Below are 15369 nucleotides of genomic sequence, written 5' to 3'. Positions count from 1 at the left end.
TCAGTGCTCAGTGCACGTGCGCTCAAGCAACAGCGAGTGCCCACCATAGGCTAGGCACTGCCTCCCCACAGCGAACAGCCGCAAGGAACAGAAAAGGTCCTGCCCACACAGACCCGGTATGCTTAAAGGAGGCAAATAAGAAACTAAATAACTGGGCAGCCCCGGTGGCTCAGTGGTTTGGCGCCGCCTTCAGCCCAGGGCATGACTCTGGAGACCCGGGATCAAGTCCTGCATCAGGCTCCTGGCATGGAGCCTGCTTCTCCCTCTCCCTCTGCCTGTGCCTCTCTCTCTCTCTCTCTCTCTCTGTGTGTCTCATGAATAAACAAAATCTTAAAAAAAAAAGAAACTAAATAACTAGGTAAAATGTATACTAAGGTAGATGATATCCATTCTGTGGAGGAAAATAAAGCAGGGAAAGGGGATAGGAAAGGTCAGGATTTAGTATTTTCACTAAGATACTCAAGGAAGGCAACATGAGGTAACCCTCGTGTCAAGATCTGAAGGAGCTACAGGAACAAGTCATGGATCCCTGAGGGCATTCTAGGCTGGGGGATGGGGTACAGCTAGTGACAAAGCACCAAGCAGGAACAAGACTGGAATGTTTGAGGAGCTGCAAGAAGTGCAGTGTGCCTGAAACAGAGTGGGCCAGTGGGTAAAATCAGACAGACAGGCAGAGGATCATTCATAGGGCTTGTACATTTTGTTTGTTTTTTATTTATTCATGATAGAGAGAGAGAGGCAGAGAGAGAAGCAGGCTCCATGCCAGGAGCCCGACGCGGGACTTGATCCCGGGACTCCAGGATTGCGCCCTGGGCCAAAGGGGCACCAGGGATCCCCTTGTTTTGTTTTTTTAAGTAAGCTCTGCCCCCAGCTTGGAGCTTGAACTCAGGACCCTGAGATCAAGAGTCACATGCTCTGCTGACTCTGCCAGCCAGGCGCCCTAGGGCTTGTAGGTTTTGAAATACTTGGGGACTAGAGGGGGCTGGGACACCACTGGAGAGTCTGAGTGGAGGAGCCATGCAGTGACTTTTGTTCTCATAGGACCACCTGGCTGCTGGGGTTGGGAAGAGAGTGTAGGGACAAGGTCACAGGAGGGCCTATGCACAGGCCACTGCTCCAATAAAGGCAAGAGCAATGCTTGTACCAGCTGGACAGCAGTGGAGGTAGGGCAAGAAGTCAGGGTCTGGTGTGTATGAAGGTAGAACCAACAGGCCTTGCCAGTAGACCAAATGTGGTGGGGTGTGAGAGAAAGAGAAGAGTAAGATACCTTTCAAGGTTTTTAGCTTGTGCTACTGGAAAAGTGGAGCGGCTTCAATGGAGATGCCGGCAGCTCTGGAGGAAGCAAGATGAGGGCGGGCCTGGGGAAGATCAGGAATTCAGTTTTGACCATGTCGGGTTGGAGATGTCTTTTATATACGTTCACATGAAGATGTGGAGTGATCAGAGTCTGGAACCTAGGGGGAGAGGTCCAGGCAGAAGACACAAACTTCAGCACAGCCAGCGTGTGATGGTATTTCAAGCTGGACGGACTGCAGAGGAATGTAGGTAGACTGGAATGAATGAATCTTTCAGCCTGCACCCTATTCTGCCGTCAAAAAATTGGCTTGCTAGGGGCACCTCGCTGGCTCTCGGAAAAGCATGTGACTCTTGATCTCAGGGTCATGAGTTCCAGCCCCACATCGGGTGTGAGATTACTAAAAATAAAACAAGAAAGAAAAGAAAGGAAAGAAGGAAGAAAGAAGGAAAGGACAGAGAGGGTGGGAGGGAGGGAAGAAAAGCTTGCTAGCACTCTGGGGACCAGAAGAGGGAGCTAAGGGTGGTAGGAGGGTGGCCGAGGTGGGAAGAGGGGACGTGTGAACTTGCCCTTGAAGGAGGAAGAGGCAAGGAGATTCCAGGGGGAGGGGACAGTATTTGCAGAGCCAGGGAAGCATGAAGGAGTGGGCAAGGCTGTTTACAGAGGGAGGAGGGGCAAGGCGGGAATCTGGCTCAAACCGTAGAGCAGTCCCCACTGTTTGGGCTTCCCTTGTCTCCTCACCCACTTAGAACTTCAAGGTCAGCTGTTTGGGAGAACAGATACCTGCCATCATGATTGCCTCGTGCCCTGTCTCTCTTCTGCTACTCCTCCCTCTTGGGTCCACCTTCCCCCAGGCTGCTGGAATTTGCGGGACACCTGACAAACCCTGGAAGTGAGCCCAGGAGTGGGGAGGTGACATCTGGGCCCCTGAGAGGCCGGAGAAGGTCCAGTGCTCTGTTCCTGCCCTACATCAGTATCCTTCCCCCCATGATGGGCTCTTCTCTGCTCTGGGCTTCCTTGGCCTCCTGTGGTGATGGAGGAGCCTACTTTGGAGTCAGACCAGCTTGGGTTTATTTATTTATTTTTTAAATTTTTATTTATTTATGATAGTCACAGAGAGAGAGAGAGAGAGAGAGAGAGAGGCAGAGACACAGGCAGAGGGAGAAGCAGGCTCCATGCACCGGGAGCCCGACGTGGGATTTGATCCCGGGTCTCCAGGATCGCGCCCTGGGCCAAAGGCAGGCGCTAAACCACTGCGCCACCCAGGGATCCCCAGCTTGGGTTTAAACTCTCTCTCTCTCTCTCTCTTTTTTTTTTTTTTTTTTAAGATTTTTAAATTTATTCATTAGAGACACAGAGAGAGGCAGAGATAGGCAGAGGGAGAAGCAGGCACCTCCAGGGAGGCCTATGCAGACGTCTCTCAGGATCAAGCCCTGAGCCTGAGCCTAAGCCACAGGCTCAACCACTGAGCCACACAGGTGTCCCCAAACTCTCTCTTGACTACTTAGGAGATTTGTGACTTAGGCAAAGCGCCTCAAGTTTCAGAGACTCAGTTTCCGTATTTCTATGGTGAGACTACCCACAGCAATTATTTTCCTCAAGGCATCATCTTCTCCCAGACAGGTTGGGAGAATTACTTGAGATAAAATGATCTGGGATGCAGGCAGGCACCTGGCATGGCCTGGGGCAGGAAAGGAATTCCCTCCCAAAGTACAAAAGTTCGTCACCCCGCCCCACCCCATCCCTCCCTCCCTGCCAAATCTCTGCCCGTTTAGACCAGGATGTCTACACTGCCTCATTAGCCACTCCCAGGCAACTTTCCTGCTCTCCTCTCACACCCTTCTGGACAGGGACACTGTCTGCTCCTCTCTCCCAGGCCTTGTACCCCTCCAGCCTGCTTCCTGGACCCTCCCTCCTCCAGCTCCTCCCAAGACTCCCACTCCCCTAAACACTGTGCTTTGTCCTCCCCTGGCTCTACAGCCCTCAACTGCTCCCAGCTAGTCATTCATTCATCTGCCCAGTGGAGTCATGGAGGCTGCAGGTGTTCTGTGTTGTCTTCTGTACGGGGGAAGAGTCTTGGGAGATAGGAGTGTCACAGCACAGCTGGTGAGAGGTAGAATTGATATAGTGTCATCACCTGGCAGAGGAGAGTCCCTGGATTTCCCAACAATCTGAATGTGTGCACACCTGGGTGGCTCAGCGGTTGAGCGTCTCCCTTCAGCTCAGGGTGTGATTCTGGAGTCTTGGTATCCCTGTGGGGAGCTTGCTTCTTCCTCTGCCTATATCTCTGCCTCTCACTCTGTGTCTCATGAATAAATACATAAAATCTTAAAAAAAAAAAAAAAAAAAGAATTGGACTGTGCCCCCACCTTCCCCTTCCTGCCACCTGGGGAGCTGAGCCTCCTCCAGGGCCAGACCTCTCTGGGCCTCATCCTCTCAAAGACCCTCCCTTCACTCCTCCCTCTCTCCCCTGGCCTTCCTCAACCCAGCTCTGTCCTGCTTTCAGGCCTCTCTTCCTACTCAAAAACTTTTGGGAAAAGTGGCCTACCTTATCTCCACCTTCTTGCTTCTTATGCTGCTCACTCAAGGCTATTCATTAGAAGGCAGGCTTCTATTCCTGCCACCCCAGAGAAGCTTCTCCCTGATGTTTCCAGCAGTTTTCCAATGGACAGGACTTGGTCCTCATCTTTCTGGACCTCTCTACAACATCTGGCCTGTTATTCACTCCTTCTTCCTTGAAACACGGTTCTTTCCTTGGCCTTGGTGGTACCATGCGTCCCCCTTTCCCTAAAATGACATCTGGTCAGGCCAGTGAAGCACTGAGGTCCCAGCCTGCATTAGGGGTTGGGGGCTACATGTTTGGCCCCTGCCCACCTGGCCAGGGCTCTTTCTCCATGCCAAGAATTTGGCCCTGCTGTTCTCTTCACCAGAAATCCTCTTTGGTCTTCCTCACTGGGGTCGCAGCTTAGATAGTAGAAGCCTTCTTTCACTCTCACTGACACAGCCTGGGTACACTTCCTTGGGGGGCTCCCCATGCCTGTTCTTCGCATAGCTTCTAGCCTACTCACTATAACCATGTCTCCCATGAGACCGGGGGCCTTCTGTAGCTGGAAGCTGTGGTTCTCTCTTCCACTGCCATTATGGTGGCCAAACACAATATGTGGGATACACTTAAACTCACTATCTGAAATTCAGATTTCCCTCGGTGTCCCATATATTGTTTTTAAAGATTTTTATTATTTTTATTTGAGAGAGGGAGAGTACATTAGCAAGAGAGAGACCAGAAGCAAAGGCAGAGGGAGAGGGAGAAGCAGACTCCCCACTGAGCCGGGAGCCCGATGCAGGGCTTGATCCCAGGACTCTGGGATCATGACCTGAGCTGAAGGCAAATGCCCAACCAACTGAGCCACCAGGTACCCCAGGTGTCCTATATGTTCTGTCTTCATCCCACTCCCCATTCCCCTCCCTTTTTTTTTAAGGCTTTATTTATTTATTCATGAGAGACACACAGAGAGGGAGAGAGGCAGAGACGCAGGCAGAGGGAGAAGCAGGCTTCATGCAGGGAGCCCGATGCGGGACTCGATCCCGGGACTCCAGGATCACACCCTGAGCCAAAGGCAGACACTTAACCACTGAGCCACCCAGGTGTCCCCCACTCCCGTATTTTTGTATACTACAATTTGGCAACCCTAGCTGCTGTACCCCTGGAGCCCAGCTTGGTGCCTGACATGGAGTAAGTACTCCATAAATGTTAGCTGAAGGAATATGGTAGCAGTGATGGTGGTGGACGCAGGTGCTTAGGGGTACAAAGAGAAGGTAACAGGCTCCCTAGAGCTGATGCTTGAGCAAAAGCAGATGGACACAGTAGGGTCATGGCATTAACCAGCTCCTCCACAAAGATGCTTCCTTTAATGGGTTGAGTAGTGTCTGTGCCCCCAAAGATATGTTTAATTCCCACCCCTGGTACCTGTGCATATGACCTTATTTGGAAATAGGGTCTTTGCAGATGTAATTAGGTCAGGGACCTCAGAATGAGGTCATCCTGGATTTAGGGTTCGCTCTAAATCCAATGACTGGTATCCTTCTATGAGAAAGGAGAGAGCTTTGAGACACACACAAGGAAGGTGGCCATATGAAGACAGTTAGGCAGAGATCAGAGTGATGAGCAGCTACAAGCCAAGGAGGACTGGCCAGGATTTCCAGGAGCCATCATGGAAAGGATTCTCTCACAGAACCTCTAAAAGGAATCAACCCTGCCAACACCTTTGTTTTTGGACTTCTGGCCTCCAGAACAGTGAGAAAATTAATTGCTATTGTTTTAAGCCATCCAGTTTGGGGTATTTGTTAGAACAGTCCTGGAAAACTAATATGCTCCTTAGGCTCCATCCTTCCCAAGCTTCATCTGTCAGACTTTTCATGACTCTTGCCCCCAGAACCCTCTACAGTATCGGGCTCTTGTCCAGCCTATGGCAGCCAGCTAGCAAAATGGCCCCAGTGACCCTTACCTCCTGGCCTTCATGCTTTATCCAGTCCTCTCCCACACTGACTAGTGCTGACTTATGTGATGATAAAATACTGTAGGAGTGAGGGTGTGGGATTCCCAAGACTAGGTGATAAAACTTGAGACCAAACTTCTGCCTGAGTCTCTGGGGTTTCTCCCTCGGGCCAGGGATGGAGGTGGAGGGGTGGGAGAGGGTGATGGGGGTGGGAAGCCAGCTGCCATGCTTTCAGAATGCACAAACAGGACCATGTTCATGTCCCTTTGCTGAAGAACTGAGGTTTTTCACCAACAGTTGGCCCCAACTTGCTAACCAAGTGAGTGAGCCACTTTGGAAGATGATTGTCCCACACTAGTCAAGACTTCAGATGACTGAAGCTCCAGCCAACATCTTGATGGTAACCCCATGGAAGACCCCAAGGCAGAATCACCCAATGAAATCACTCCTGAGATTCTGACTCACAGGAGCTTTGGTGTTCTTTATGTTTACACGGCATTCTCCTCATATGGCTTTTTGTGTCCTAATGTCCGCTTCTTATTATCTTTTTAAGATTTTATTTATTTATTTGACAGAGAGAGAGAGAGAGCGCGCGCATGTGCACAAGCAGGAGTAGCTGCAGGCAGAGGGAGAAGCAGACTCCCCACTGAGCCGGGAACCTGATGTGGGGCTCCATCCCAGGACCTTGGGATCATGACCTGGGCCAAAGGCAGGTAGTTCACCAACTGAGCCACCCAGGGGCCCCAAATGTCCCCCCTTTTTTTTTTCAAAGGACATCAGTCATATTGAACTAAGACCTACCCTGATGATTGCACTTTACTTTGGTTGCCTCTGGAAAGACCCTATCTTCTAAATAAGATCCCTTTCTGAGTTTCTAAGGGTTAGGACTTCAACATATGAATTTTTGGGAAGGCACAATTCAGCCTATAACACCCCAGGACCCTGTATTTAGGGCCAAGGTCTTTCTGCTCATAATTCACTCTGTTTCCTGGCATCTTTCCTTCTCTTTGCCTCCCCCCACCCACTTTGTGCTCAAAGCAGACATTACTAATCCCTCTTGGCATCCTTTCTGCTGAAGCAAAGTGCAGACTCAGAGTCCCCTTATCAGCAATCTGCAGGTGGCCTGCCCACCAGTACAGACTTCGTGGAGGAGGAGACAATGGCTAATAAACACTGGTTGAATGAATGACTGGGTACATCTAACTACAACAGTTCATAAGCCACTGTTCATTTGCCTTTCCAGGTTCTCTGTCCCTGCAGAATCACCATTGGGCCCCAGGAGCCTATTTTCCATCAGGATCCCAGCCCTTTTTGGTGGTCCTCATATTAGGAAAGGTGGGTACCTAGGGGCCAGAGTCCATGTCTGCCAGGAAAGAAACTCCACACCCCCACTTCCTTTTGTTTAGAGTTCAGCCAATGTATTTCTGAATGCTGCAATAGAGAGGGTGCTGCGTTAGAAGGATGGGTAGGCAGAAGGCATTGGATGGGGTGGAAATTGCCTCTCTACTCAATAGTCATGTCTCCTTCTTCCTGGCTAACAGAGCCCCAGCTCTGCCCAGGTAATGGATGGAGACCCCTGAATGTCATAACAAGTGTGCTGGAGCACTTGTTGGAATCCTTTGCCAGGGAGTGGTTTAAGAAGCATGCACCTGGGCACCAGGGTGGCTCAGTTGGTTAAGTGGCTGCCTTCAGCTCAGGTATGATCTTGAGGTCCTGGAATTGAGTCCCTGTGTGGGGCTCCTGGCTCAGCAAGGAGTCTGTTTCTCCCTCTGCCCTTCCCCCTGCTCATGCTCTCCCTTTTTTTTATGCTCTCTCTTTCTCTCTCTCTCCCTCATAAATGAATGAATGAATGAATGAATGAATGAATGAATAAATAAATAAATAAATAAATAAATCCAAAAGAAGCAGCAGCAGCAGCATGGGCCTGCTCAGGGATCCCTGGAAAAGGTTTTTCTCCCTGCAAGATGCCAAGGAGAGACCCCTGGCCCTATGACCCTCCCCTCCTACTCTGGAAATAGTCCTCCAAGGGTGGGCTTCTCAGAGCAACTGCAGCTGCCTAGTGATCAGGAGGGGAAACTGGATGCATGGAAGAGGTGGAGCTGAGAGATGAGAAGCATATGGGGCATTGGTGACACGAAGCTCTGTTAGTGGTGACCACTGACCTCCACAGCACTATCAAAAGGCTATTCCTTCTTTACAGGAGAAACAGGCAAATGCATCATTACGGAAGGGATGTGGACATATATATATGAAAACAGGGCTCTGGCATCCTCTGATTTGAGGGTGGTCTCAGCTCTGGCACTTTGGAGTTGTGGGATTTGAGTCAGGGTGTCTTCTGAAGCCTCAGTCCCTCACCTGTAAAGTGAAGATTACTAGAATACCTACCCCTTGGGGCTACTGTGGAGGAACGTGGGAGAAATTAGGTGAGGCATTTTGCACACAGTGGCTGGTACCTATAAGCACTCATTTGTTTATTCGTTTACTAGTTTATTCAAGAGTTATTGAGCATTTACTGTGAACTTGCATTAATCTAGGGCCTGAGCACAAAGCTGTGAACAAATAACGGGTGCTCAAGTAAGTTGGCTGTCCTATTATTATAAGAAGTGGGCTTTTCCTATTGTTTTGTAAGTCTTTGCCTACAGGGAGCTTCCGATACAGCAGTTAAAATCAGGGGAGAGGGATCCCTGGGTGGCGCAGCGGTTCGGTGCCTGCCTTTGGCCCAGGGCGCGATCCTGGAGATCCGGGATTGAATCCCACGTCGGGCTCCCGGTGCATGGAGCCTGCTTCTCCCTCTGCCTGTGTCTCTGCCTCTCTCTCTCTCTCTGTGGTGTGACTATCATAAATAAAAATAAAAAAATTAAAAAAAATAAAAATAAAAATAAAAAAAATAAATAAAATCAGGGGAGATTGGGATCCCTGGGTGGCGCAGTGGTTTGGTGCCTGCCTTTGGCCCAGGGCACGGTCCTGGATATCTGGGATCGAATCCCACGTCGGGCTCCCGGTGCATGGAGCCTGCTTCTCCCTCTGCCTGTGTCTCTGCCTTTCTCTCTCTCACTGTGTGCCTATCATAAATAAATAAAAGTTTAAAAAGAAAAAATAAAAAGAAAATCAGGGGAGATTTGGTGGAAGTGATTTCCCAGGACCTGGTAGTGTAGATACCTGTGGAGTGCGAGGGGCTGGGGGAGTCGGGAGGGCTCCCTGAGGAAGCAGTGCTTGGGAGATCTGAGCTGGGTCACCGGACAGCTGTTTGCAGAATGCAGGCTGGCATGGAGCTGTTCAAGGAACTGGGGATGCCTGTCCTCTCTGAGCTCACAGCCTCAGGGAAAGGACAGACAGGTAAACAGGTAGGTGGTTACCTTAGCGAGCTATCAGTATTGAGATGGGGAGGATGCAGGCATCCTAGACAAGGTGATATCTGAGCTTCACTTTGCTCATATGACAATTGGTCAACAAGGAAAAGGAGCAGCATTCCAGATATGAGGAACCACACATATGAAGACTAAAAGAATTGCAGATTGCTGAATGTGACTAAAGCATAGTTCAAGTGGGGTAGTGTTGAGAGATGTACTGTGTCAGAGGCTTGGTTGCAAGTGACAGAACACTAAAATCAACCAGGCTCAAATAATCACGGGAATGTATTGACTCGGATGAGTCAAACTTCACAGGTTCAGTGGCTTCTGGTGACTTGATCGAGCAGCTCAACCATGTCACCGAGAGACCAGTTTTTTTCCATCTCTCTGTGGTGCCCTCCACAGTGTTAGCTTTCCTTGGTGATCAAAGATGGTAGCCAACACTCCTGGCTCAGCTTCCTGGCCTTTGTCCCATATTTGTAACATGCTATTGGGCTGCTGGTCCCCTTTTCTCAATCAATGATGGTGTCCAGGACTTCAGGAAAGGCTAACATTGGGGATCAACAGCACCATATGGACCCTGAAAAGAGAAAGTCAAAGGGCAAATGGATGTCAGCAGGTCAGATTTTTTTTCGTTTTTTAAGATTTTACTTATTTAAAATTTTTTTATTTATGATAGTTACAGAGAGAGAGAGAGAGAGAGAGAGAGAGAGGCAGAGACACAGGCAGAGGGAGAAGCAGGCTCCATGCACCAGGAGCCTGATGTGGGATTCGATCCCGGGTCTCCAGGATCGTGCCCTGGGCCAAAGGCAGGCACTAAACCGCTGCACCACCCAGGGATCCCCAGATTTTACTTATTAAATGAGAGACACAGAGAGGCAGAGACACAGGCAGAGGGAGAAGGAGGCTCCATCCAGAGAGCCCGATGTGGGACTCGATCCCGGAACTCTGGGATCAGGCCCTGATCCAAAGGCAGACAGCCAACCGCTGAGCCACACAGGCATCCCTTTAAGGTTTCTTTTTAAAAGGATCCCTGGGTGGCTCAGCAGTTTAGTGCCTGCTTTTGGCCTGGGGCACGATCCTGGGGTCCTGGGATCGAGTCCCACGTTGGGCTCCCGGCATGGAGCCTGCTTCTCCCTCCTCCTGTGTCTCTGCCTCTCTCTCTCTCTATGTCTATCATAAATAAATAAACAAACAAACAAATAAATAAATAAATAAATAAATCTTAAAAAAAAAAAAGTTTTCTTTTTAAGTAATCTCTACACCCAACATGGGACTTGAACCTATAACCCGGAGATCAAGAGTTGCATGCTCTACCGACTGAGCCAGCTAGGCTACCCCAGGAAGTCAGATTTTGAAGGACATACATCATGCTCAGGAGCTTGATTTTTTTTTTTAAGATTTTATTTACTTATTCATGAGAGACACAGAGAGAGAGGCAGAGGGAAGTGTGCAGGGCAACTTCAGGGTTTCTACTTTGGGTAGGGGTGGGAGGGGGACAGGCAATGCAAATGAGTGGTCAAGAGGCTGAGATCTGTTTTGGACAAGATGAGGACAAGGTGCCTGAGATAACGGAGGGCAGATGTCCAAAGGCAGTTGGTTGGATATAGGGGTCTAGAGCCTGGAAGGGGGTCTGGGCTAGGGATGGAGGCTGGAGAGTCCATTGCCCAGGGCTTAAGGATGGGGACTGAGAATGAAGTATCAACAGTGAGGGTTAAGAAGCAGGTGGGAGGTGAGCCTGCAGGGAGCTCACATCCAGAGCAGGATGGCCTCTCTGTCCAGTCCTGCTCAGACACCGAGGGAGACCATACCCACCAAGTGTCCTTTAGGTTTAGAGATAAAAGCCACTGGTGACCTTGGCAAGGACAGTCTCTGCCGAGTGGCAGAGAGACTCGGCACTGCACTGGGCTGAGGAGTGAGTGGGAGGTGAAGACAAGGATAAAGGGTGTGAACAACTCTTTGAAGATGTCCAGCTTTCAGAGAGAGAAAGAGAGAGGGGGAGGGAGGGAAGGCAGCAGTAGCTTAACTGAAAGGGACAGCTGAAGGTGAACATGGGATGGAGGGGTGCGTGTGTGATCGTGTGCTGGATGTAGGTGGGGGGTGGGAGGTTTTAGGAACGAGGGACTCAAGTAAATTGATGTTCAGACCTAGGAGTGAGGGCGGACAGGTACATGGGGACCAAGGACCCAGGAGTGTGTGGAAGCACATTAGTGGAAAGGGGTACATGGGAGCCAGGGACCGAGTTGGCCTTGAAAAGAGAAGCTGTAGGTACGATTGGAAGGGAGCCAGAAAGAGCTGAATCTCTGGGTGTGGGGGTTCCTCCCAAGTGGCCTCAATTCTTTCTGGAAGTAGGAGGCAGGGTCATGCATGTGCTAAGAGTGGTGCAGCGGGTGGTGTGGTGGAGGAAGAGCATGAGGGCAAGCAGGGTGCTGGCTACCAGGTCAGGAGCCCTGTCTGAGCAGCGCTGCTTGCTGGAGCCAGCAGTCTCAAGGGAGGGGCTGGGCATAGGGCATGCAAATAGGTGGGTTGGGCCAGCATTTGCAGATGGGGCACCTGGGGCACCAGGTAGGGCTCAGCAGATGGTGAGCAGACCTGCTTGGCTGGATCAGAAACAAGTTAGAAGGCCCTTGGGTCCTGGGTTGGGAGAGAAGTTCCAACTTTGCCTGGAAGGCAACAGGGAACCATGAAAGGTTATTGAGCAGGAATGGGCCATGATACAAGGAGTATTTAAAAATCTGTATCCAGGGATGCCGGGGTGGCTCAGTGGTTGAGCGCCTGCCTTCAGCTCAGGGCATGATCCTGGAGTCGAGTCCTGGAATCCAGTCCCACGTCAAGCTCCCTGCATGGAGCCTGCCTCTGTCTCTGTGTTTCTCATGAATAAATAAAATCTTAAAAAAAAAAAAAAAAAAAAAAGAATCTGTGTCTAGAGGGGTGCCTGGATGGCTCAGTTAGAAGAGCATGGGATGCCTGGGTGGCTCAGCTGTTGAGCGCCTGCCTTTGGCCCAGGGCACAATCCTGGAGTCCTGGGATCGAGTCCCACATTGGGCTTCCTGCATGGAGTCTGCCTCCCTGTCTCTCTCCTTCTCTTTCTCTCTCTCTCTCATGAATAATAAAATCTTAAAAAAAAAAAAGAAAGAAACAAGAAATAAAGAAGAGCATGGGACTCTTGATCTTGGGGTTGTAGGTTCGAGCCTCCATGTTGGATGTAGAGATCACTTAAAAAAAAAATTGAGATGCCTGGGTGGCTCAGCGGGTGAGCATTTTCCTTCAGCTCAGGGCGTGATCGTGGGGTCTGGGATTGAATCCTGTATCAGGTTCCCCACATGGAGTCTACTTCTCCCTCTGCCTGTGTCTCTGCCTCTCTCTCTCTCTGTGTCTCTCAAGAATAAATAAAATCTTAAAAAAATCTTGGGGCATATGAGTGGTTCAGTCAGTTAAGCATCCAACTCTTGATTTTGGCTCGGGTCATCATCTTGGGGTTGTGAGATGGAGCCCCATATCAGGCTCCACTCTGGGCATGGAGCCTGCTTAGGATTCTCTCCCCCCCGCCCCACGCAAAAAAAAAAATAAAAGTAAAATTAAAAAAAATATTTTTTAAGATTTTATTTATTTGAGAGAAAGAACACAGAGGGACTCCCCACTGAGCAGAGAGCTGAAACGTGGCTCCATCCCAGGACCTTGATATTCTGACCTGAGCCAAAGGCAGAGGCTTCACTGACTGAGCTACCCAGGGACTCTCTAAATTTAAAAATCTTGGGATCCCTGGGTGGCTCAGCGGTTTAGCGCCTGCCTTTGGCCCAGGGCGTGATCCCGAGGACCTAGGATCGAGTCCCACATCAGGCTCCTGCATGGAGCCTGCTTCTCCCTCTGCCTGTGTCTCTGCCTCTCTCTGTGTGTCTCTCATGAATACATAAATAAAATCTTTAAAAAAATAAAAAATAAAAAAATAAAAATCTTAGGGCAGCCCAGCGGCTCAGCGGTTTAGCGCCACCTTCAGCCGAGGGCGTGATCCTGGAGACCCAGGATCGAGTCCCACATCAGGCTCCCTGCATGGAGCTTACTCCCCCCTCTGCCTGTGTCTCTGCCTCTGTGTGTGTGTGTGTGTCATTAATACATAAATAAAATCTTTCAAAAAATAAAAATCTTAAAAAAATATCTGTATCTAGCTGTGCACGCATAATAAATTAAATCAGACTCAAAGAAGGAATCTGGAGTGGTTGGTGGATGAGTCTGGAGGGAGGATGTCAGGTGGCAAAGGTGACAGGGGAAGAGTCTCTGGCTCTAGAGGTCAGACCCAGGGCCCTAGGGGGCAATGACCTCAGGCAGTCCACAGAGCAGGGGCTGCTTCAGAGAGCAGAGAGGGGACCTCCAGTCCCGTGGGAGGTGCTCGAGAGAACCCTTGCTTTGGAGGGAAACCAGCATCAATGGAGGCCCTAGTTACAGTCCCTGTGAGATGATGTTGGATCCTCCCAATAATCAGACGTCAGAATTATTGGCCTCTTACAGAGAGGGACTGGCTGAGGCTCAGAGAGGCCAAGTATCTCCCCTCAGGCCACAGAGCGGCGAGAGCAGAGCCGGAGCTCACAGCGCATCGGAGCTCGGAGCTCGGCGGCCTACACTCTCCTACACTCCTGCACCCTCCCTGCTCTGCTCTCTCCTCTGCCGTTTCTCTGAGGGTTTCCGCTCTCTCTGACTTTGTGCTGGGAGGTTCTGGGTGGCTCCAGGCCAAGGAGGCTTGCTGGAGATTGGGTCTAAAGCTCTGGAACTCCAGGAAGCCCAGGGGTGGGGAGCGGGTGGCAGCCTTGATCCCATTACCCCAGAAGAACGGGTTCCTCAGGGTTCAGGCTCAGCCTCCCTGGGTGGACACTTGTGGCCAGTGTGAGGTGGGACCCCACCCCCAGCCGCTCCCCACCCCGCGCCCCGTCCACACTGTTGCCGCCAGAGGGCGCCCGCTGTTGCCCAGGTGAGGGCAAGGGGGGGCCCCCTTCCGGGCCTCGGGAGCAACCGAGCAGGCTCCTGGGTCTGGAAGCTGCGCCTGGAGGGTCCAGGGAGCCCGTGTTGCCTTCTCAAGTCTCTCAATGAAGGGCTTGCTGACCCTTCCTGCTCAGGTCCTGCTTTCCTGGGGGGTCCGATTTCCTCGGCGTCGCTGTGAGGAAGCCCGGGGCCCCCGGGTGAGCTGCCGGCGTCTGCTGCGCCCTGCCCCAGCTCACAGACGCGCCGCCTCGCCTCCAGCCTCGCCTCCAGCCTCGCCTCCCGCGGCTCCCTCCTCTCGCCGCCCGCAGGGCAGAGGCGGTGCCAAGCACCAGACTGCACCTCTGTCACCTTCTCAGCTCTTCACCACCTGGGTGGGGTGTGGGCCAGTGCAGGGAACTCAGAACTGGGACCCCCCCCCCACCCCGCAGCCTTCCAGTGAGCCCCTGGGGCCAGGGCACTGGATTCCTGTCTGGGCAGGATGGAGGGGTGGGGGCCCTGGAGGGAGCTCCCTGGGCTCCTTCCACACGGTAAGGGCATCTTTTCCACCTCCCCCACTGCATCTCCCCCGAGGCCTCCAGGCCAGGGGAGCACCTCCCCCCAGCTCCCCAGCTGCTCAGCCAGGTTGCGGGCTTAGACTCTGCCAGCCTCCCTCCCTCACCCCAGGGCCCGCCCGCCTGCCTTCCTCCTTCCCCGAGCTTCGCCCCTTGGCCGTGGCCACCGAGGGCCTGGCCAGGGTCCCAGGCACCACACCGCAGCGGCCAGCCTCGCTGGGCCAGGGCTCGGGACAGTCCCAGTCTGTCTGGCAGGGCTGCGGGTTCAGGATTGGCTGGAGCTGCCCCCGCCTTTGGGAGGAGGGAGATGCGAGGGGAGGCCGGTAGCTCTCTCAAGGTCACCCTTCTTTTTCCTCCCAGCATCCCTGTTTAACCTTTGTCCCCTCTGCCTCCCATTGAGGAGGAGAGAGGCCAGATGCCCAGCAGACAGAGGGGACAGAGGAGTCTAGGGAAGAGGAAGCTTTTGGGGGGCTCCCGGCATTTACTCACTCAGCAAATATTGAGTGCCTGCTGTATGCCAGGCACTGAGAATACGGTGGACACAGTCCCTGCCCACAGCCCAGCAGGGAGACAGGAAATAAACGATCACACAAATAATGTAAACTTGTGTTCCTAAGCTGTGTGGCAGAAGCACCAAGCTGGGATTCAGTCTGGCTTCTCCCGGGATCTCAGGAGTGACGACTCTTATCTGGCCTAGGAGAAGA

The sequence above is a fragment of the Canis lupus genome, chromosome 21 (genome assembly GCF_048164855.1).
Source record: "Canis lupus baileyi chromosome 21, mCanLup2.hap1, whole genome shotgun sequence".
NCBI lineage: Eukaryota > Metazoa > Chordata > Mammalia > Carnivora > Canidae > Canis > Canis lupus.
The sequence above is the reverse complement of the archived record's forward strand: the minus strand, read 5'-3'. Positions refer to the sequence as shown.